The following is an 8,472-nucleotide window of genomic DNA, read 5'->3' on the forward strand; positions in this document are numbered from 1 at the left end:
TTTTTGTGACAGTGACCAGAAGACAACTGCTACAGGAAGGTAGTTCTGGGTGTTTAAGCAGAGCTTGGTGAGTGGTTCTCTGGGAATCCAGGAGAGAAGCTACCAGTGAATTCCATCAGGAGCTGAACTAGCTGTTCACATTGGGTTGTAGCAAAGATTTTCCCTGCACTTCATTCATGTCCAAAAACCACTGAGGCAAGCTGAGTTTGAAGGGGACAAACGAATCTATCAGCACAGTGTTCAGGCTGTGGTGTGGTCATTGGTGACAGCTTTAGTAAAATTTATACTGAGAATTATTGGCCAAAGCTGGGAATAAAAGTTTAAAATCCTGCAAGATGGCTCAGTAGGTAAAAGGTACCTGCTGCTTCAGTGGGCTTGAGTTCCTGTCCTGACTTCCTTTGATGATGAACTGTGATGTGGAAGCCTAAGCCAAAGAAACCCTTTCCTCCCAACCTTACTTTTTTCATTATGGGTGCTTCCTTGTTGCAATAGAAACCGTAACTAAGACAACGGGGTTCAGTGTTTGCATGGGTGTACATAGTATACGTGTCTATGGGGTATGTGCCAGTGTATGTGTCTGAAAGTACATATATGTGCCTATAGGGGTGTGAGTATATGTAGTACGCATGTATATATGTGCCTCTGTGAATGTGTGTGTCTCAGTGAACATAGCATACATGTGTCTGGGGTACGTGTCTCTCTGTGTGTGTATACACAGTATGCATGTGTATGGAGTATGTACCTTTGTGGATGTGGGTATGGGTAAGAGTGTACATCCTATGCTTGTGTATGGGATGTGTGCCTGTGTTGGTGTAGAGGTGCCCCTTGTGCACGTGTGCAAAGGCCAGAGAGAGAGACTTTGAGCATCTCCATCATCCCCTCCCCTTATGCTTGTGAGGCAGGAACTCTCCTTAGACCTGGAGCTGGGCAGGCAGCCCACCCCAGCCTTCCTCTTGTCTCCACTCTCCTGAATACTGGTTTTGCAGGCATGTTCAGGAGCTGACTTGGGTACTGGGTCACTGGGCTTATGCAGCAAGGGCTCTTAGCCATCGAGCAGACTCTCTGACCCCAGACTTTTGTCCTGTTAATTGGTGGTACTGTGTCTTATGTCCCCAGAACAAAGATTCCGACTGAGAAGGGCTGAGCCCTGGGGAACCGAGTCATAATAAATCCTCTAGTTGTTTACCTTAGGCATTTTGCTACATGGCAGAAAATCTATCAGACCTCACCCAGTCTGTTGAAGGCCTTGAGAGACAAGCTGGTGCCTCTGCAGGAAGCAGAGCCTTTGCAGCACCCTGGGCATCCACACTTCCCTTGGCGCCCCAGTCAGAGCTGCCATGAAGATCCTGGGCTGGCTGGACCTGAAGTAGCTGTGTTGATTTCTTTTACCCACTTAGTCACCCTGTCTCAGTTAGCTACTGCTGCATGACAAATGGTCCCCAGCTGAGGAGTTTGTAATAGTGACCATTGATTGAGCTCATTCAAGAGTGAAGGGCAAAGCCATGTTTGCATTTGCTGCCCAGGCCCAGCTAGTTGGTAGCCAAGGAGACATTTCCCTTGGAAACTCTTACAAACTGGAGCAATGGTCACACATTAGTCTCCACTACTTGTCAGGCAAAGCCCTCAAGTCTAGCTCCACTCCAGTGCCACCTTCTCCTTCCCCCTCTTAACATTTCCTAGATGGAGACAGTGCTGGGTTATCAGGCCAGTTCTCTAGCTGGGAACAAAGGGCCTCTCTCTATCTAGCGATCTATCTTGTGAGGAGGCCTCAGGTCCTCTCTGTGACCACACACAACTTGACCAACCTCTCTGGGCTTGCAAAAAGACTGTGAGACAAGAGGATGGAAGAGAAGGGTGTTAGTGGCTTGTCCAGAGGGGCAACACTTTGCTATGGCAGACGATGCAGACTGCTCCTCTAGCCAGCTCACACTGGAGGCAGAACTGTGCCAGACACTCAGACAGACTAGTGGGCAGCAGGAACAGCTTGTCCCTGAAACATTGGGGCTGGGGCTCCTGGGCCTGTGCCATGTGGGGGTCCCGTCACTTCCTCTGGGTGCCACACTGGAGATAGGGTCCCTTGGGACTATGCCACCTAGACACTAAGGCAGTGGCTTTGCAAGGAGTTTGGCTCAGGTCCTAGAGCACAGACACCCCTCCTCCCTGGTCTAGTTGAAAGGCAGGAGCCTCTCCTGTTGCAGCAGGAACACAACCGAGCTGGCCCAAGCAAAAACTTGGCTTTAACAGTCTTAGAGCAGAAAATACGGAGGCAGACACAGTTCTTCCTCAGGCATGTCTGCGTCCTGGGCTCAGCCATGTCCCCAGGCCTGTCTTTCTACTTCCTCTGAGGGAGACCTGGGTTCCCATTGACAAGAAGAGCCAAGCTCTGTCCCTTTCTGCTGAAGGGGAAATGTCTCAATGTTCTGAGACCCAGAATGGACACTCCATGTCTCCCCGGAACTTGGACTATCCTGAACCTCTCCTGCCTGCAGGAATGGCTGTTTAGGATGGCAGTGGTATCTTGGTTCACTTTCAGAGCTGAGAGCGCAGGGTCTACCCCATTGAAGAAACAGTGTGTCCTTCCCACTCTGCTTCCCCTCCCTCAAGGGTGGGATCCTCCGAGACTACAACCAGTGGACTGAGAGAGAGGAAGGGAGGTGAGGACAACCGGGGGTGATGGACCTCAGGAGTGAGAACAACAGAGAAACAGAGTTCAGGAAGAAAGGAGACAGGCTTCAGGAAGCAGCTCATTTAGTTGGGGGAGGACAACAAAGGCTTTCAAACCTTTCGGGGTGAGTCAGGGCTATTGGGGTGGGTGTACAGCATTGGTCAGGGTTGGGTGCTGGGAATGCCTCATCTGCATAGAGGAATTCCGGGTGCTTTCTGGACATGACTTTATAAGGAGAGGACAAGTTTAACTTGGCTGTGACTATGTGACTTCCTCTGGTATGGGCAAAGGTTGGGGATTCAGGACATGTAGGCCAAGGTAGGGGAGGGAGTGGTCCCACTTCCTACTGTTGATGAGATTTCTGGGGTTGCTCCAGACTGGCTCTTCCTGGTTCCATGGTTCCCCTGACTCATAGCAGTAGAGGGGTACAGGTCTCAGGAGAAAACTGTACGCTCTCTCCAAAAAGGTGGTGCCTTAGAGTACTGCTAGGTGACAGAGGGCATAGGCCAGCAGGATTAGGAAACATCTGTCTTCCTGGTGTGGTGCGGGTCCCATGAATGGAATCAGCAACAAGGTGAGGAGCTAGCCAGGATGCCTGGGGCATCTTGAGAAATCTTCAGACCCAGAGATCACAACCTTCCCCAAAGAAGCCAGTCCATAGAAGGCCTGGTAAGCAGGGACTGAGGTTAGACCATTTCCCCTCTATCCTACTGATTCCCGTGGGCCATGCATCAGCCAGATAATGAAGGACTTGGAATGAGTGGACATCAAAGGGCAAAGAGAGGCAGCAGCTCCCAGCCACACCCACCCCCTGCTGGTGAGGATATTCTGAACCAGCTATGTTCTCAGCTGCAGAGAGATCATAAACCGCTCCAAGGCACACTAGGCCCAAAGGTAAGAGTGAGGATGCTGTAGAGTGAAAGGAAAGGGAAGTGTCCTGGGTAGAGGCTGAAGGACCCGGCAGACAGGGTGACACAGACTCAACATGGATAATGATCTCTTAGTGACATCCAAGCAGCCAAGAACCAGGTGCTCTAGAGAAGTGAGGTGGGGTAAGGTGGCCCCCAAATCACCAGTTTGTCACATAATGTGGTGTGGGATGGATGGGCAGATGGCCCCGTGAAAGAAGAGTTAGATGCACCCAGCACATGGATAAATTCCAAGGGATAAATCTCACCATCCCCAGCTAAGGAACACAGAACAGAGTCTCAGATTCCTGTGTAAGGAATCCCTGTGTAAGGATAAGCCATAAAGGTCAGATTCCTGTGGCTAAAGAGCCGGTGTCACAAAAAAAACCACTGCTTTGATGAATGGTTCTAAAAACACAGCTTTGACCTGGAGATATCTTATCCCGTGGGGGTTACTGTGGGCAGGGGCTAGTCACCAAACATACGAAGAGCTTATGCTTGTGCGAAGCAGATATGCAGAGATAGGCAAGACACTTTTGTCTCCACAGCCTGGTCAGCAGGGTGGCATGTGGTTTCTGCCATTCTGAGTGGAACTGGTATTTTGTGTGATTCCCATGTGCCCACCTCTCAAATGAGTGAGGCGAGGGACCTTTTCCACAGAAGTGAGAGCCATTTCACTGTCTCCATCCTGCACTTTGACCTTTGGAAGCTCATTAATGTTCTACACGGTCAATTGAATTACAATAATGAGCATGAGAAAGAGGGAAATAATGTGGAAGCCTTAGGACAAATATGTTTTGAGAACACTGCCCCGGTGGAAATGAGGAGATGAGCTGAATCCCAGCACTGGGGACAGAAAGAGAAGAGGGAGTGGAGATGGTGGGGTAATGAAAGAGACAGATACACTCAGAGCTTGGTGCATGTGTGTGTGTGTACATGTGTGTATGCGTAGTATTTGCATGTGCACTTACTTGTGTGTGTGTGCATGTGTGCATGTGTGTATATGTGCCTATGCTTGTGTGTGTGCATGTATGTGTGTGTGCATGTGTATGTGTGGTATTTGTATGTGCACATGTGTGTGTGTATGTGCCTGTGCTTGTGTGTATATGTGTGTGCGTGATGTTTGCACATGCACTTGTATGCACATACCTGTGGAGGCCAGAGATCAATGTTAGGTCTTTGTATTTTTCTCAACTTTATATTTTTAAGGATTTACTTAGTTAATTTTATTCCATGTGTACAGATTTGGCCTGCATGTATTTCTGTTCACTACATGCATGCCTGACCTGAAGAGGTCAGAGAGGGTACTGGATCCCTTGAACTGGAGTTACAGGTGGTTGTGAACTGCCACGTTGGCTCTGGGAACTGAAGCCAGGTTTTCTGCAAAAGAGCAAGTGCTTTTGACCACTGAGCCATTTCCTCAATACCTTTACCATACATTTTGAGAGATAGTGTCCCCCACTGAACCTGGAGCTCACCGATTGGCTAGGCTGACTGGGATCGACCTGTCTACTCCCACAGGCACTAGAATTAAATACACTCTGCCCAGCTTCTTCATGGTTTCTAGGGATCAAACTCAGAACCTCATGTTTGTATAGCAAGTGCTTCGTCTCCACAGTCTAGAACTTCCTCTTAGTCCAGGGGGTGCTATATCCTCCCTGGCAGTGGGTAGATGCCTCTAGGCTTGTAGATGTACACATGTGTTCCTACAGCTGGAAGAAGAGACATTCTGAAATCAGAGAGCCTTCAGGGAGAATGTGGGATTGGTGTGAACACAGATTTACAACTGAACACTCATACATTTGTCCATGTGTATTGTGTATGCCTGTGTGTACTGTGTGCCTGTGTTTATACTGTGTGTGTCTGTGTGTACTGTGTGTGTCTATGTGAACTATGTGTGCATGTGTGAACTGTGTATGCCTATGTGTACTGTGTATACCTGTGTGTCCTGTGTATGTGTGTATTACTGTGTGTGCCTACATGTGTTGTTGTGCCTGTATGTTCTGTATGCCTGTGTAGATCCTGTGTGTATTATGTGTATCTGTATGTATTTTTTGTGTACCTGTGTGTACTGTGTGCCTGTGTGAATTGTGTATGCCTCTGTGTATCTGTATATACTGGGTGTACTGTGTGCTTGTTTGTACTGTGTGACTGTGTGAACTGTATGTACCTGGGTGTACTGTGTGCCTTTTTGTACTGTGTGATTGTGTGAACTGTACGTACCTGGGTAGACTCTGTGTGTCTGTGTACTGTGTGTGTGTGTGTGCCTGTGTGAACTGTGTGTGCCTGTGTGTTCTGTGTGTACTGTGTGAACTGTGTGTGCCTGTGTGTTCTGTGTGTTTTGTGTGTTCTGTGTATGCCTGTATGTGCCTGTGTGTTTTGTGTGTGCCTGTGTATTCTGTGTGTGCCTGTGTGTTTTGTGTGTGCCTGTGTATTCTGTGTGTTTTGTGTGTTCTGTGTATGCCTGTATGTGCCTGTGTGTTTTGTGTGTGCCTGTGTATTTTGTGTGTGCCTGTGTGTGCCTGTGTGAACTGTGTGTGCCTATGTGTTCTGTGTGTACTGTGTGAACTGTGTGTGCCTGTGTGTTTTGTGTGTGCCTGTGTATTCTGTGTGTTTTGTGTGTTCTGTGTGTGCCTGTATGTGCCTGTGTGTTTTGTGTGTGCCTGTGTATTCTGTGTGTGCCTGTGTGTTCTGTGTGTGCCTGTGTGAACTGTGCATGAGAGCTGCTGAAAAGAATCACACCTGGCCCTGACCCTTCTTCAAGGCTGAGTAACTTAATAGAACTTCAGTGACAGTGGAAATGCTGGAATGCTGCAGGGCCAGAGCCGAATTACAATTTATCTTGGTCTGTCTTCAGTTCTCTTTAAAGCCATTCCTTGCCTACCTCTGCGTCTGATCCAACACCCCGTGACTAGCAAGTGAACCTTTTGGAATGTACAAATAGAACCCTAGTTTCCACCAACCAAAAGGCTATGAAAGCCATGAGATAGCATCTGAGGCCTCTAGCTGAGACGTCTCCCTCTGCTTCCCTCCACCCACTTCAGTGTTTCCACCAGATGTATTATTGAAAGGTGCCTTGAGTTACGAGTTTCTTTGTTCTGTTACTATAAAAACTTCACGAAATCACTTCCAAGTTGGGGCATGGAATTTGGGATGACCTAAATCTGTGTGTCCAGGCTGTGGTCATATTTGACTTTAGAATAGACTATCTCTTATCCTCTTTGAGGTGAGAACTGTGTTTTTGAGTTGACAGTAAGTGTGTGTGTGTGTGTGTGTGTGTGTCTGTCTGTCTGTCTCTATGTACACACACATTCATGTGACATTTGTGACTCTCTGTATACTGCCTGGGTAAATCTCTTGTCTGTTTAAAGGCCATTTAAAACCCTGTCTGATGCTGGCACCTAGGTCTTAGTTTCTGAAGCATTCCTACCAACAAAAAAAAAAAAAAAAAATGGAATCCTAGAAGGAGCCAAGATTCCTGGGAGAAATGGCAGAGTTTAGGACTGGGGCAAGAAATGTACAAAATTAGACAGGAACATCTTGTTGTGCCAGAAAATAAAGAAGTGTGCAATTTAAGACACTGGTCACAGAGACATGGGTGCCGCTTGAGGTGGCCACTTCAGTCAAATCTGGACCAAATGGCACCAAAATAGTGATGGGTGGCACTGAGATTTAAACTGGAGAGATGGGGATCCACCAGTACATGCAAGTAATAGACAAGAAAGGTGATGGATGGAAGGTAGATGATATGCAGCTAGATGATGAATGAATAGATAAATGATAGACAGATAGACAGATAGATAGATGACTGCATAGATTAATGGATGAATGATAGATCTATAGATAGATGATTGACAGAGTAGATAGTTGATAGATATGCATATATATAGATGATAGATGATTGATAGATGAGATAGATAAGTAATTGATAGGTGTGGCTATGCATTGATGGATGATAGATTCAGAAGTGATTAATAGATCATAATAGATAAACTGATAGATGATAGATAGGTAGATAGATTAGATAGTGTTTGAATGGATGATGGCAAGTGATAGATGAGGGATGGGTGGAAGTGGGTGATGGGTAAGGGCATGGAGCGATGGCGAGACAGAGGACTGCTATTCCTGAAGTGAGCTGGGTGGTGACTGGATCCTGGGAAGCATTGGCTTGGAAGCCTACCTTTTACAGCAGCAGCAGGATAGATTAAAGGAGCATGAAGGACACTAACTAGAGGGCAAGTGGAGAGAGGGAACAGGCTTCTGCGTCTGAGGGTGTCTGCCAGGGTGTTTGCAAGTTTCCAGGAGACAAGAGCAGAGAAACTAGACAATCCTTGACTAGCTCGTCAGAATAAAGATGAATGCAGCCCGTGAAATCAGCATGGCAGGAGGGGCAGGCAGGTCCTGCACCAGGAAAAAAAAAATCACAGCTCAGCATAGCAGCCAAAGATGGGTACCCTCAGTGCCCTCCCTAGGAAACCCAGCGTGCCCAGGGAGATGGCTCAGGAAGAGAACGCCGCACTTTTCAAAGCTGTTTTGAACCCAAAACACAAAAAGGCGGGCTGTAGGAATGTCCTTGAGGGAAAGACAGAAGATGCAATGGCTGGCCTGGCCTGGAGGTGACATCTGGGGAGACCCATTAGAAAGGGTGATGCAGGGATGCTGGCCAACCCAAGATGTGACAGGCAAATTATACAACTGATGGTGAGACTGTCACTGTGGGTGCTGGAGAAAGGCCTTATAGAAGAGGCAAGGACTGTGGTGGGTGACTGAAACAATCTGTATAGTTTACAAAACTGTCCCAGGCACGAGGATGGTGAACACTGAACACAAGAGCCAGAGCGAAGGAGGCAAGGTGGTGAGTCTCAGTTAAACACACGATGCTTTGGCTGTGTGTTTGTT

The sequence above is a fragment of the Mastomys coucha genome, unplaced genomic scaffold (genome assembly GCF_008632895.1).
Source record: "Mastomys coucha isolate ucsf_1 unplaced genomic scaffold, UCSF_Mcou_1 pScaffold22, whole genome shotgun sequence".
In the NCBI taxonomy this organism is placed as follows: Eukaryota; Metazoa; Chordata; class Mammalia; order Rodentia; family Muridae; genus Mastomys; species Mastomys coucha.